This window comes from Ceratotherium simum, chromosome 38 (assembly GCF_057802395.1).
Source record: "Ceratotherium simum simum isolate JZ-2026a chromosome 38, ASM5780239v1, whole genome shotgun sequence".
NCBI lineage: Eukaryota > Metazoa > Chordata > Mammalia > Perissodactyla > Rhinocerotidae > Ceratotherium > Ceratotherium simum.
In genome coordinates this window covers 7,718,138-7,733,226 of record NC_141937.1, presented here as the reverse complement: position 1 = coordinate 7,733,226, position 15,089 = coordinate 7,718,138, and the positions used below count along the sequence as shown (strand labels likewise).

The 15,089-nt window shown below is 43.1% G+C and overlaps 1 protein-coding gene across 6 annotated transcripts in view; it reads right to left on the bottom strand.

Moving 5' to 3' along the window:
• AGPAT4 (1-acylglycerol-3-phosphate O-acyltransferase 4) overlaps positions 1-12,576 on the bottom strand; it is a 123,039-nt gene extending 110,463 nt beyond the window's left edge. For 2 of the 6 annotated variants that reach the window (XM_087425060.1, XM_087425062.1), the window contains exons 1-2: positions 12,445-12,528; positions 7,550-7,649 (exon numbers count right to left, since the gene is read on the bottom strand). The gene's annotated coding sequence lies outside the window, so the exon portion shown is untranslated. Of the gene's footprint in view, positions 1-1,758; positions 2,257-7,549; positions 7,650-12,191; positions 12,410-12,444 lie in introns of those variants that run through there. The other 4 variants (XM_087425058.1, XM_087425061.1, XM_087425063.1 and 1 more) reach the window with 4 other exon arrangements.
• Positions 12,577-15,089: the final 2,513 nt, after the last annotated feature.

Sequence of the window (15,089 nt, the reverse complement as noted above, 5' to 3'; positions counted from 1 at the left end):
CTGATACATGATAATCTTAAATGTAGCCATCATCATCATCATTGCCATCACCATCATCATTGCCATCATCATCATCACCATTATAATCACTGCCATCATCATCATCATCACCACCATCATCATCATTGCCATCACCATCACCTTTGTCCTTGCTCTGGTTTTCTTTTTGTCCAGAGTCACTTTCTTGCTAGCCACCCTCCTTCTGGCGCGTGGTTCCTGTCCTTCCAGCCCATTAGAATCACCTAGAAAACTTAAAAAGCAAAAACAAAAGCAAAAACGAGAGACCAGAGACTGGATCAGCTGGTCCAAGGTGGGTGATTCTAAAGGAGAGGAAGGTTGAGAACATGGGTGAGACTCTGCCACTGAGACCTGAATAGAGTGAGTGAGAATGTGGCTCTTGCTCGCCAGCAGCCATGTCTTCCCTTCACAAGATCAGTGGCTGCATCTCATGACTCTACATCAAAGACCAAAGTATTTGTGCTAGGTCACCAAGCTCTGCCAAAGTCAGCTCCCTTCTAGCTCACTCTTACTTCTTTTGCTGAACCTCCCACTCCTTACATTTTGGTCTCGGTCAGGAGTGAAATAGGAAATAAACGCTCCTGGAGACTCCATTTCATGTTTGGGAGGCCAGCTCAGAGCTAAGCTTCCCAGGAAGAGGGCTATGGCCAAGAACACACAGCAGGCCACCTTGACTCCACCTATAGCAATCTCTCTCCTCACTTATGTCAGCCAGAGAACAACGTTTTTTGAATGAAAGAATTTTCTAGAAAGTTAAAATTTATAACTTAAATTGCCAAAAGATAAAGTTGACAAAACTTTTTTTTTGTTTTAGACAGCAATCTTTCTAGTGTCACTCAGACTTTCCTGCCTTAGTAAATAGAGTATGTTGGATATAACATCAATGGCTCAGGACTATGGTTCTGCTGTACGTCAGTAAGAGTCTCAACCAGTAGCATTTTTTTTTTAGACTATTCTTTCTTTTCCTACCTTGCTATCACTCATTGCTTTTCCACAATTTACCCAGGAAAACAGATAACCAAGCTTGTTAAGCCAGTAATTTCAACATGCTGTGTAAATAGGTTCAGGGTAAAATCAGATTAAACCTAATAAAGTACATAGGCTTTTGACAATAATTTTTCTCACTTTATACTTCAGATTTGGGGTTGTGTTCCACATGTTTGGGTCTGTCCCAACTAGGCATTTTACTATCTCTTAAATGGGATGTGTTTTAGCGAACTAGTTGGTTTAATCTAAATTAGATAATAAACTCCCTGTGGTCAGAGGGTACCTTTTCTCCACTTTCAACAGGCCCCATACATGCCAATCCATTGCCCTGTGTCTCATGAATATTCTAACATGAATTTCACTGGAATGGATAGTAGTACTTATGTGCAGACTCTATCGCACCTTAATAACTTGACAGCACTATTTCCATTTTCAAATGATTACTATGAAATGTTGGGTCCAGTGACACTTCATATTCATGCTTAATAACATGGTTTAAAGAGCAGGGACACACACACACACACACACACACACACACACACACATAAATGAAAGAGGTCCACTCTTCTTCCTTATTATTCTCTAACATATCAAATAAATCCTGGTTTGCTTGTGCCAGGGCAAAGTCCACAGCTCAGATTTTTCTCCTCCAATGGCTTATTGTAAAGGAAAAAAAAAGTGGTTTATTGGGGTACTTGGTATTGGGTTTTCCTCTTTCCATCTCTTACAACAAGCTCTGTTCAACATTCTTACCTCACGCAGGAGGTTTCTTCAATCCTCTTGGAGAGTGTGAGACCTTGAAAGCGATGGGTACCTGTGTGACAGCTTGTTAGGATGTGAACTGGCAAATTTCACACGCCTGACTGTTTTGTTCAGATTTCAAAAGATAATCCCAGAGAAAGACTCCTTTATGAGAACAGGAGGATAACATCATAAAATAGTGATAAAAGATATCAGCAAGCAGTAAGAGGTAAAGCAATTCCTTATCCAAGAGACAGCCAAGGTAATGGGAGAGGAAGAGAGACCAGAAAGAACAGAACAAGTGCTGGGCTAATCCAGAGAAGGGATTATTCCAGCAGAAGGGAGGGAAGGTCCCAAAAGGTGGGTGACCAGATACACAGAGAGAGACCCATCCATTCCACCATCAGGAACAGAGAGACAGAGAAGAAAAAATAGTCAAGACAGGCATATCTCAGGGATGCCTCATGCCCTGCCCTCCCCATCCTGACCCCCAGACTCACCATTTGGAGAGAGTGGGAAAACAGAAATTCAGTGGAAGGGCAGGACTATAAATCTACTCTTCCTTCCCACAAAGAGTCACTGACAGATCATCCAGCTCAGTTTTCTTCTCGAAAATTTCCACAGAAATATTCCCTTCAGCAAAGGAAACTAACTCTGAAGGGTCTGGAGCTATGGCCTAAAGCCATCCAAACAACCAAACGTGATATGTCTTGTTTTGTCTTAAAAGTTCATGTAAATTTTGCATCTTATATCACGACATATCCATATTTGTTTTATTTAAAAAAATTCTTTTCCCTTGGATCTTTCAGCAAAACTGATGTTTGAGTGAGCTGGGCCCACTTTATCCTGCAGCTCTGCACACTCGCTGGCACACCACCAAAATGGCCCCAGGATGTGGTGGTTGAAGAAGTTTGCATCTATCCTGGACTCTTCCCTGACCAGGTCAGGAAACAAGGGCACAGGACGGGCCAGGTCACTTCTGGGTGCCAGGGAAAGCACAGACCAAGAGACAGTCCCTGGTCTCAAAGAGCCCAAGGTCTCACGGAGATTAAGCAGGTGGCCTGGGTTGGGGCCCAAACCCAGGCTTTGTGACTCAGCCCTGCTCCTCCCTAGGCGATGCTGCTTCTCATGGTTCCTAAAAGGCCCCCAGCCTACAAAGCCCAGCAGAGAGCGTCCAGAGAAGGAGGCTGGGCAGTCTCCAGAGTCTCGTTAATGAAATGTTCCTGCAGCCTTTGACAAGGGGAGGACACCTTGACTGCCAGGAGAGGCGGGCAGGATTGTGTCACGTGGTGCAACTGTTATTAGGAAATTGCAGCTCACGGCCTGCCCAGCACCCACAGGACATAGCTAGATCTCAGCCTTGGAAAGCACGTTCTGGAAAGGTACGTCTTCTCTGGGGAGTACAGCCTGTTTAAGACCAGACTATCTTAAAGACGAAGCACAGTTCAGCTGTTTGAGAAGACAGGAGTGGGAGAAGGGGGGAAGGCAGTCTTATTTGGCTAAAATTGGAACCAATATAAATAATTAAAATAATCAGGCACATTTCAAATATGTCTATGGTCTTCTCTCCCTGTTTCCGCTACTTCAACTTTAACCCTATTATTCCTCTAGAAATGGAAGCCAAATGAGAATTTTAATGACACTATGAAACTTTCATTATACTGTTTGGTCTCAAGGAACTTCTTAAATTTTCACATGATTCGGGGAGTTAAGATGTAGGATTTCTGTCCATTCTGAAGCTATGGAAAGTCCTTTCACCCTAAAAGAACTTCCTGGGAAATTGTGGGAAAGAATACATCATGCAGGTATATATGATGCTTTTATAATTCTTCCCAGATCAAAAGTCACAGGCTTTGCTCCATGAACAGGTATTCCTAGCTCTGTGACTTTAGGAAAGTTAGCTAACTGATCTGTGCCTCAGTTTTAAATCAAATTAGAGAAAATAATTCATAACCCAGAGAGCTGGAGTAAGATTGAAATGAGATATGACATGCAGAGCACACAACACAGTGGTAGGTGCTGAATAAAGGATGTTGATTATTATTCAAGTGCATAATTGACTACATTACAAAGCATACTATAAATCACATTTTGGGAAGAATATTATAGAAAAGGCTTTTTCTGTATTTACTATCCCTGAGTCAAAGAGGCCTTCTGTACAACCAGTTACCAAATCCTGCGGCTTCACCTCCTGCAGTCCTCAGACCTAGTCCCCCCTCTGCATCCTCCTCTCAAGCCCAGGCCAGGGCCCTCCACCTCTGTCCCCTGGACAACGGCACCAGCCTGACTGGGGTCTCCCTGCCTCCTGCACTTTGTGCTAGAAACATTCTTGATACCAGCTCAATACAGGGTTGACATAAGGGAGGCCATATTGTAGAAAAGAAACCATGTTGCAACTTTGGATGACCTCTGACTAACTCTGGAATTTATGGCCCCTCCCAGCTGCTATAAGTTGATAACTTTGTTCTTTTGAGCTCCTTACGAAAGTGATGACCCCCAGGCAGACTCTATGCTGATAGCCATCATCAATGACAACTGAAAGATCAGGGTAGAGGGTGTTGCTCCAGTCCCTGATGCATATCAAGTAAAACAAAAGACTGCCAGGAACTAAGACCAGATGGATGCCCCCACCCTCAGACCAGATGCCTCCCTCACTCAGAGACCAGCCCTCTGTATAACTGGCTGTAGTCTTTGTTCTGTAAGATGGTTCTTTGAGACATTAGTCGGCCATCTTCCCCCTTGCTAGCAAGCTGTAATCAACTGCCCTTTCTTTTCCACCATCTTGCCTCTTGACGATTGGCTTTTGTCTCACGGTGAGCAGATCGTGCCCTTTGTGCCGTAACACTCTAACCCTGCCTCGCTGTTGCTGTCTGAGCCCCTTCACCACCTGGCCACATTCCTTTCACCTCTGGTCACTTCTGATTCACCTTCTGCCCTCCAGCTTTAGTTCTCCTGCCTCCCAGACCCAACTTAGGGGTTATATCTTCTCTAGGAAGCATTTCTGAAACCCCAGACCAAACCAGGCAGAGGTGGTTAGCCATCCTCCTTTCTGTGTCCCCACAGCGCTCTGCACACTCCTCCTCCCCACACTGGATCGACTCAGGTTTCTGTCTTTTCCTCCAGGCAGACCTGGCCTGGCTCATCTTTGTATCCTCAGTGCTCGGCCCATCGAGGCTAGACACCACAAGGATTCGGTAAGAAGTGCTCTAAGAGGATGCTGGAATTGCTTGGGAAGTTGGAATAACAGACTGGCTCCACTCACGCCCATCTTTCAGGTCCTGGAAGGGAGAAGGGAGAAGGGCAGACAAAAGGAAGGGACACGATGTGATTGAGCACCTAGTATATACCAGGCATTGGGCTGGGGAGCTGGGACCCTACCTGAGGTAGGGGCAAGTCGGTGGGTCCCAGGACAAGCATAAAAGTGGCCCTCTAGTCTAAGGGAGAAGCGCTGGCGACAGAAAGGGAGGGACAAGCTTGAAACACCCACATCGATAGGGGGCGGGTGCTAAGAGGCAAATAAAAGCTCGTGAGACCTGAGTGTGGAGCACATGGGTTCACTGTGAAGGAACCTAGGAAACTGGGAATAAATCAGCAAATCCCAGCAGAGGTAGGTGAAGTCAATTATGCTGAACGGCTCTCATAATCCTTCTTTAGATATGTTAATCCATTCCACCACAGGGGGGTGTTCCATCCAGCCTTTCAGCCCGCTGGGCTCAGCCAGGCAGCAGGGTAAGGTCCACCTAACAGAGTTCTGTGCAGTGCGCCGGGCTATCAGACCACCCAGCCCCGCCCAGGCTGGCCCCCCTGACGGCTGGCCCCCCTGACCTCGGGTTACAAGGTGACTCTCCATTAGGTTTGCCAGGAGAAGAGAAGGCGCTAAATATTTGAATACTTTCAGGTTACACGTCTGCTCTTCACTTATTATTATTTTTCAATTCCTATCTATTTATTAATTTAAATGGACGAATTGCCCCTTGGGTCTGGACCCATCTTTGTAAAGCTGGTGAGTACAAGTTATTCCTGAGAGATGGATCTGCATGGGTCAGGGATGGGAATTCCCTAAATCAGTGGTTCTCAATTGCAGGTGACTTTGTCCCTCCAGGAGACAGTTGGCAATGTCTGGAACATTTTTGGCTGTCACAGCTGGGTTGGGAGGGGCTACTGGCATCTAGAAGGTGGAGGCCAGGGATGCTGCTCAACATCCTACAGTGCACAGGGCGGCTCCACAACAAAGAATTATTTGGCCCAAAACATCAACAGAGATTGAGAACTTGCCGTAAAGGAATGTCAGCCTGGGAGGACCTGGCTGGGAGGCCAACTGATTAAGCAAATCTGACCCCTAATTCCTGTGCCCACCTCTTCTCTGGACGACAACACACATTCTGTGCCAGGTGCTCCGTTCTGTGCTAGAAACAGTGCAATTAGAAACAGCCTGCCATCAAGAAGTGCCCAGTGCAGTCAGGAGGATACAAGTATAAAGAGAATTATCATGGAATGTGATAGCATCCAGAAAGAATGAGTGTTTTATGAAGGATGAATGGGATGGAAGAAGAATGCCAGGAAAACAGAGGCCAGTGGTTCGGGAGATAGGCACAAGGGTTATGCACAGTTGGGGAAGGAAGCTGCTCACACTATCTCCTTTCAACCTGCCCTTCCCCACAGCAGAAGGGAGAGGAAAGAGGAGGGATGAGCCAGAATTACTTACAGTGGGAAGTTTCCGATGATTGCATTGATTGTGTGCTGATAGCTGTAGCATCCTGGGAAGAAGCACTTCATATGGACAGACTCTTTAAAATTTCATCAGCCTGGGTTAACCTCTGCCCACAGAGAGGTGACAGCTCACGAGGGAGCCAATGGAGATGGGAAAAAGACCAAATCTCACTCTCGGGTCAATTCATTTCTCCCATTCTCATTTCAAAGTTTGTCTAAGATAAGCACTGGCAGCATCTTTTCAGATAATAATCTGCCTTTAAACTCAGTAATAGATTTGTTGACAATCGACAACAGAAAAGAAAGCCTCTGACTCTATCCACCCACAGCCTTGGAAGCGCTAAGAGCAGCCACCACAGGTATCATTAAGAGCAACTTCTCAGCAAAGTTCAATCTTTCGTTAAAAATTGGTTTGGAGAACAGTTCACATTTAATTTGATGTATGGACTGCACTCACTCAGATATTTTAATCACTGGGTCTTTCCCTTCCCCCACCATATCACCTTTTTGGCTAAACCACAGCAAATCAACATAGCTCTCTGAAAACGATAGTAGCTTGTCTTAGTGCTACTATTAGTTATTCCCCCAAGTTTTAAAATACTACTCTCTCTTCCAGTATTTCTGCAGCTCCTAAAGACCAGGATGAAAGGCATGCGAGGGGAAGGTCTATGTGGTAGAGATCTGTCCATTATTTCAGAAATATTTACTGCATGTCTGCTATGTTGGAGGCACTGTGCTGGCCTTAGGGATAGACGGATGAATGCAACACCAACGAGATGGGAGGGCAGAGTGGTTCAGAGCCAGGGCTCTGGGAAGCAACGGTCTCAGTTCAAATCTCAGCTCTGTTACTTATTATGATACTAGGTGAGTAATTTCCTCTCTCTAATCTTTACTTTCCTTATCTGTAAAATGGAAAGTGATAATAGGTTTTACCTGTTTGGTTTATTTTGAGGATAAATGAATTAATAAATTTGAAGTCTATGTCATAGACTGGCACATAGGAAGCCCTCAGTCAAGGTGGGCTGTTATCATTCCCATAAATCCTAGAGGTTGGCGGGTCACCTCAGCGTCTATGATGGCTTTTATAGGTTACCTGTCATCTCCCAGATTGAGGAATAATCTCCTGCGAGAATCTTAGCGTCCAGCTTCAAACTAGCATGAAGTCCAGAATGTGCCTCTTCGCTTGTAGGATCCTACATAGAAATGACCATGAAATAGCTATTATGTAACCCAAGTACAGAGGGTGGAGATCCGTGCTGACCAGAGTTATCTGGAACAGCTTCATGCAGAAGGGAGAAGCTGATCTCATCTGAGATCAAAATAGCAAAGAAGAAGGGGCACTTGCTAAATGTTTTCTCTGAAGGTCAGACAAGCAGTGGAGGGCAGTGTTCCAGATGAACTTTGTTACATTGCCCATATAATTTCCACGCTGAAGGTAGAAATTAAGTGGGGGCAAAAGATTTCGACTAAGAGGAGCTTCATGACATCAGGAAATACAAGCAGGAAGTATTGCAACAAGGTTTTAACATTCTTTATTTTGGGTGTTCAGATTTAATGTGTTGAAACCTACTTGGTTTTGTTGGACCAAGCACAGACTTGCAATGTGTTATGGGAAATCTAGCTCTAAATGACAAGATGATGTCCAGTAAACCAAAGGGCACATAATTTTGCTGCAGGTGGGAGTTTCTCTTTTAAAAATGCTATACTTTGAGTCCATCTGGAAGGAGCTATAGTCTGGAAGTTTACATGAAACTCACCATGAGGGAACTTTGAGAGACTATCTCGCTCAGCGTGTACTTCTCAGAAAGATAATGTACAAGCATGTTGGACTCTATTCCTTTATGTCTCTAAGGTCACAAATCCTACTTCTCCCCATTTAATCAACAAATGTTTACTGACACCAGCCATAAGTTCAACCAATACAGATGATAGAAGAAAATTATAAGATGACAACAGTCAACTGCTAACCACTCTCTCCCTCTCTGCCCAGCAGAATCCATGTATAAAATTCTTCAATGAAAGAAGCGTCTGGTGCCCTTAGCCAACAAATGCCTCTATCAAAAATAATACCCCCTGGTTTGAGGGGCTATTCCTACCTCTGTCTCTCTACTAGTTCCTGAGCTTCTTTAGGGAGGAAATAGTTTCCTATTTATTGCTATACCCATAATATGTAGTGCCTGACACATGATACTCAACATCATTTGTTGAATGAATGAATAAGTGGATGGGTGGATGGATGATGTGTATATGTATATATAAATGAACAAACGAATGAATGAATGAATAGTGACTGAAAGGTAGGACTTAGGGTCAAAAGAAGTAGAGCAAACCAGATTGGAGCAACAAAAGGATGACAAAAACGAAAACAGGTAGAAAATCTTTGTGGAGAAAGAGTGCTTTTTGAAAAGTAGAGGAAGACAAGTTAGATTGCTCTGTGATAGTGTTCACCAAAAATTGGTCTTATTTTTAAGATATTTCCTCTCATTCAGTCATTAGAAGAAAGTGAAGATCAGCAAGTCACAGCATCTCCCTTAAAAATCCTTCAGATATCTGAAAACTGTAGCTGTTTACACTGTATCCGGTTTTGCTCACAGTTGTGTCCATAGGCCTTGGCACATAAATGCACAATAAATATTATTAAAAGAACACGTTCACGATTTAAGCTTCCTCTTTCCCACAGCCTTAGCGATGAGCCTCCATGGTCCACACATGAAGCCAAATTTCAGAGTTCCAAAGCTTGCTTTCCAAATCGACTCTGTCTTGGACAAAGATGATTGAGTTAGAGTTGTCCAGGCTCTGGGTAATATTGGGTGATTATCAAACCAGGCTTTATCACATATGTTTCTCTAAACATTTAGGTGTCAAAAACCACTCAGAACTGTGAACGCAGCATCTTCCCACACCCATTAACCTTCTTCTCAGAAGACAGTAGATTGCACAAGATGTAATAAGTTTGCCAGACGCTCATCGGAGCATCCCACAATTGAAAACGAAGGCAATGGTAGGTATTATTTGAATGATGTTGTGGGTGCTTGTGGGGTTCCCTCTCCCAAATTTCTTACTTGTTGAAAGTCTGAGTTAAGTCTGGTCTTTACTTTTTGAGCTTCAACTCAAAAATCATTGGATTAGGAAGGATTCCACCTTCTATTTACATAGTCTTTCTTCTACCAGTCTTTCTTGTTCTGATTTAAACAAAATTCTGACCCTGAATCTATATCTCCTGGTTCTTTCCACCAGCACAGAGCATACCTGCTCTATGTGGACACTAAAGACAGACTTCTCCCAGCTTGAGACAAGAGCCTTGAACCATGATCCATCTCTTACCATCCATCCCTGTTATCTGGGATACTTTGCCTTCTTCTCCTTCAATTGTCTGTCTCCTCTCCTTCAAACCTCCAATGTCATCATCCTCGTAATATTCTTCTCCATCCAGCTTTCTCATCTCCCTCTTGCCATGCCTCCTTCTGTCCAGCTGTATTCATCTACACATGTTGTCATCCCCGTTGGTGGATTTTAAACTCAAGAGCACAGACAACAACTTCCATTTTCTTCACCAACTTCACAACACCCACTTCAGAGCCTTGCAGACAGTGAAATCCCAATACAATGGTGACTGACTCCAACCTCAGAAGTGATTCTCGCGGCATCACCCCTCTTCAGCCTCTTTCATGGGACCCTGAATCTGCTTTGTATCTATAACGCCATCGACCTTCCCCAGGTCAAGTCTGCTAATTATGTTTTTAACCTCTACTCAGGGTCCAATTATAAGACAGTTTTTTTTTTCTTTCCTGGCTGTGCTTCCAAACGATTCTGGCTACTTTTCCTTGTGAAATTCCTAGGTCTGGAAACTCAAGAGTGCCCACATTACAGACTTTGATTTACACACTGTGCATCTGCTTGGCAGAGTCTTGTGGTAGTTGTACCTCCTTGAGGGTCATTCTCAAGCTAGAAAAACAGTAACTTAGCATGACTGCTTTCCACACTCTTGGCAAACATCGAAAACCTACAATCCAATTCAACTGTTCATGTGTGAACATGTGCTTTTCAAAAGGAGAGTTTTTAATGACACTTTTCTATGCTTTCTGCCCTTTGAGGAGTTCTCGTCTTTAACTCCATTTAGTACTAGTTAGTTTTGCGCCATGCTCTTCAGCCTGCATTTTCAGATAACTTTTGTATCTGAAATACTAAAGACCTCTTGTGCTTTAATAATAAGTTTTATAAATCATAGATAATAGCGTGTTTAGAGGTTCGGCAAACAGAACTTCATAAACACCACCGCTTCCTGCTTCCAGGCGGAGGGGTACTCTGAGCTTTCTAAGTAATGCTTTTGGCTTCCGTAGCGGCAGGCACTGTGAGGGCTAAGCGATCTTCACAAATCTTTATCCAAAATTACAGATAATTTTAAGAATCAAGGATGAAAGTACTATTGATCTATCTTATAAAGGCTAATTTGGTAATTTGGGATGCCCATTAACAGAATAGTGACCATCATCAAACATTTCCTCAGATGTACCAGATAAAAGCATCAGTTGAACTCCCACTTGATAATAGGTCCACTTGCACTATATGTTTCTAACAGACGTGTCACTTTCTTCTAATCATATTTAACTTTGCTTATTACTAGGTAGATGATACTTTTCTCTCATGTTTTATATTTCTCCTGAAAATCAATTCTTTTTCTCCCCATATAAGATATTAAGGAGATTCAGTAGTTTTAACTTAGGGCTATTGACTTGCCCCTGTTGTCTCTGCCCACCTACACACACACACACAAACACACTTTCTCCCTCATGTCACCATACTTTTTTTCCAACTGAAGATGCTTGACTAACAGTCACAGATGGGTTCATCCTTTCCCAGCTTTAAAAAAAAGAGAAGGTCTAGGGACCCTCACCTTAACCAGAGTGGACAGCGTGGGTGATTAATAGAAGAACCATGTGCGAAAAACTGAGAACCCTGCTGGTCGTTACCATTTGTTACTCGCTCATACTTGTTGAACTTAGATTTTGTGCTAAATAAGTTCAGACTAGAGCAAAGACCCTGCTTGGCAATATTTAGACTTTGAGGCAAACCTGGGCGGACAATAACCTACTGATCAGCTCTGATTCTCAGATACCCTCTGAAACTTTCTTCCAAGGATCTCACCTCCTATAAAGAAGTGAATGCTCTCCTCCCCTTAGTTTAATCACAGCCTTAACATCACAGTCTGGAGAACTGTTCAGGTTTTATTAAAAAACCCAGAAACTGAAGACTTACACAAACATCAAATCATTCCTTTTATAATTACTAGATATGATGGAGAAATTCATAGGCCGAAAATTAAGTAAATAAAGAGGTAATTACAAATGCCTGTTTCCTTGACAACTCCCCTCCCCCAGCCCTCCGGTGATAGGGAAAAACCAAAATGAATGTGAGGAGGGGTAGCCACAAAGCCATGCTGGATTTTAGCAAGCCGAGGCAACAACCGGCGCGGAAAGCAGCAGACTCAGAAGGAAATACAAATAAATCAATTTATATCGGGGCTGCATTTGGTGTAGTATTTTTGTGGTTGCCATAGAAACGCCAGAGACGGAAGAACATGTTGCATGACACAAAAGAGACCGATATGTAACAGCCACCTTCTCCCCAGCTACATCTATTGCAGACAAAATGCTTTAACCCAAGGGAGAGAGATGCAGGGGGAAATGAAGCCAAGAACAGCAGCTCGAAATCTCAACATGGAAAGGAACGCTCACCCAGCTGAGCACAAAGAAATGGTCCTTTTGTAGCAGCAAAGCCCCCCTCTGCCTTCCAGGGCTGCCCCTCCACGTTCCCACTGTCGCCTCACTTCCTTCTCCTCCGCCTTCCACTCTTCCTCCTGCTGTACCTACCCCTTCCAGAGGTTTTAATGAAATCCAACAAGGAGAGAATAATAGTGATAGAAAGGGATACAAACATCCGCCACGCCCTGAGGTGAAGTCGCCTGGAAATAGCGCGAATGGCACATACCTCCTTTCTGGCAGCCCTTGACACATGGACTTAGAAATCAAAGACTGAAAGGGAGCAGGCTGGGGGCAGAAATTGCCACTAGTTTATAGGAGCTGTAAGTCAGCCAACACTGGAAAGAAAAAGCGAGACTCCACCCATGGGGTGGACCCTTCGGGAAAAAAAAAAAAAAAGTGGTCCTCAGCTGACGTCTCTCCCCACCCCATGTCACTTCCTTTTAAAGCTACAACTTAGCAGTTGCAGAGAGGGAAGATACGAGCTGGTGTAATATGAGTCATCCTCTTCCCCTTGCAATTAGCGTAAGGAAGTGCTCCGGTTGGCTTCGCGTTTGAAATCTCTGGCTCGAGAACCTGCCAGAATCGGAAACAAAGCCCGCTAGGTGGCCTTGCCTTTTCTGCCGCGGCTCTCAAATCCTGTTGCATCCCTGTGCCGAAATGGCTCCTCCAACCTCAGCTCGGACAGACTCCAGACCCGTCTGCGTTGCGACCTGGAAATTGTCCTAAACTGGCTCGTATTTAATTCAGCAAGTATCCTATCAACGTGTGTTGTAAAATACCCACACTCTAAAAATCCCCCCTCACCTCTCACTGGTCCGCTGTGCCGGAAGGAGGTTACAGTCTGCTCAAACAAGCCCCAAATCACCTTCAAAATAAGACTGAAAACTCCAGAGATCTGAGATGCTAAGAACTGGGAAAAAGAAGCTTGTAGCCTTCTTCGGAAGCAAGGTATTTTCTCCTTGCAGAGCAGCCACCGGGGCTCACTAGCACTACACACGCGTGCACACACAGGCTTGCACATACACGTGGCATTTACACGCAGTGTATTAGAGAGGGTCTGGGCAGATCTTTATAATAAAATAGCATCATCACAAATTTAAAAGAGGGCGGGCTGCTGAAACTCCAGAAATGCCGGATCTCTAACGTTCCTAAAAAATGATTTCAACCTCCAAAGAGTCAAGATGTATGCCCTTCAGAAGTTCACTATTAGAACCATTGTCACAAATAATATTTGAGTATTTACATATGACTCCCATGTTCACTTCCATTCTTTAGATGTTCACAGTCCGCAGGGAAAAATAAAATGTTCACAAATAACTAGACCACATTGCAGAATTATTAAGAGTTACAAAAGTGCCAAAAGTAGTGTGCCATGAGAACAGACAGGATGGAAAGAACTCTTTTTGCTTATGAGGGGGGAAAAGTGTTCATAATTCAGAAAACGGGATTTGGACTGAGTCCTATGGAGTATGTGGCTTTTTGATGGTCTGTGATGGGAGGAGAGAGGGTAAGGCAGGATGGAGTGAGGATAAAGGATACCTAAGCTATAAAAAGGGAGCTGAACAGAAAACCTACTTGTGGCAATGGCTTATTTTAATACCCACGTGAAAACAAATTTGACCATATCGAAAGGCTTATAAAAGATGTTTACAAGAAGTTTCTTGCAGCCAATGCAGTTTTTAAGAGTTCTTATAACTTTTCCAATGATGTTTTAAAGTCCTTTTGTTTCTAGTTTTGTGAAAACTTGCAAAGGTTTTTCAAAGTACTGCTCAAGTAGAGCTGGACTGCTTGCTTTTCATATTTGAATTTCAAACGGGAATTTATTTCAAAACCTACCAATTGCATAAATTTGTGCTAGATTTGCTACAAGTACAGTCAATCATTTCAATGGAAACAATATGAAATTAAAACTTTTGACAATTGTAAGTCTTATTCTGATCTCAATACTTTAATATGCCTTTATTCCATTATGATTATAATGATATGTTTATTATCGCAACAGTAACACTTGGCCTATTTAGATGATATTGCTCACAGTCTCAATTACCTTAGAAATATAGCTGAGAAATATGGAAGAAAAAAATGACTACTTCTAAAAATTTAAAGTGGAAGTACAACATTCATGGATTAAATCCTGTGAACTTTATTCAGAGTTCCATTTGGAGCCTATCCTTAGTTTAGATATCCTTGTTTAGCTATTTCTCTCTGAACAGGGAATTGTGAAAATTTCCAGATCACAATCTAACAATTCAACAAATATTTATTGAACATTGGTGTTACTTGCTGAAGATACAAAAATATGAACAAGACATGGACATTGCCCCAAGGTACTCAAAGTCTTCGGGGAGAGCAAGTCTTCCTAGGAGAAACAATTAACATACAATGTAAGGGAGGCAAAATTGAAGTCTGTACAAGGTTCGGAGATGGTCCAAAGAACCGGAAGAGGGAAGTGAGAAAGTGTGTCTACATAATTTCTTAGCTCACAGCAAATTGTAAAAGAGGTGAGAGCGAGCAGCAGATTCATCAGCGAGACTGTAAAAAATAAATGCTGATAGCTGGAGAGATTTAAAAGGAGATAAGAGGCATAAACTGGTAACTCAAAAAAAGGGTACACAAATAGCCAATAAACAACAACAACAACAAAAAAGATGCATCTTCACATAAAAATACAAGCAGAAAGGAAAAGAGGTCATTTCTTTGCCTATCCACTTGTCAAACATTCAAAAAACTGTAACGTACAATGTAAGAAGGATTCTAGGCAATGGGCTCTCTCCCTCTCTCCTCTCTCTCTGGTGACAGTAAATTGGTACAATCTTTCTGGAATTCAGTTAAACAAGATGTATCATGAGCATTTAAAATGTTTATACTCTT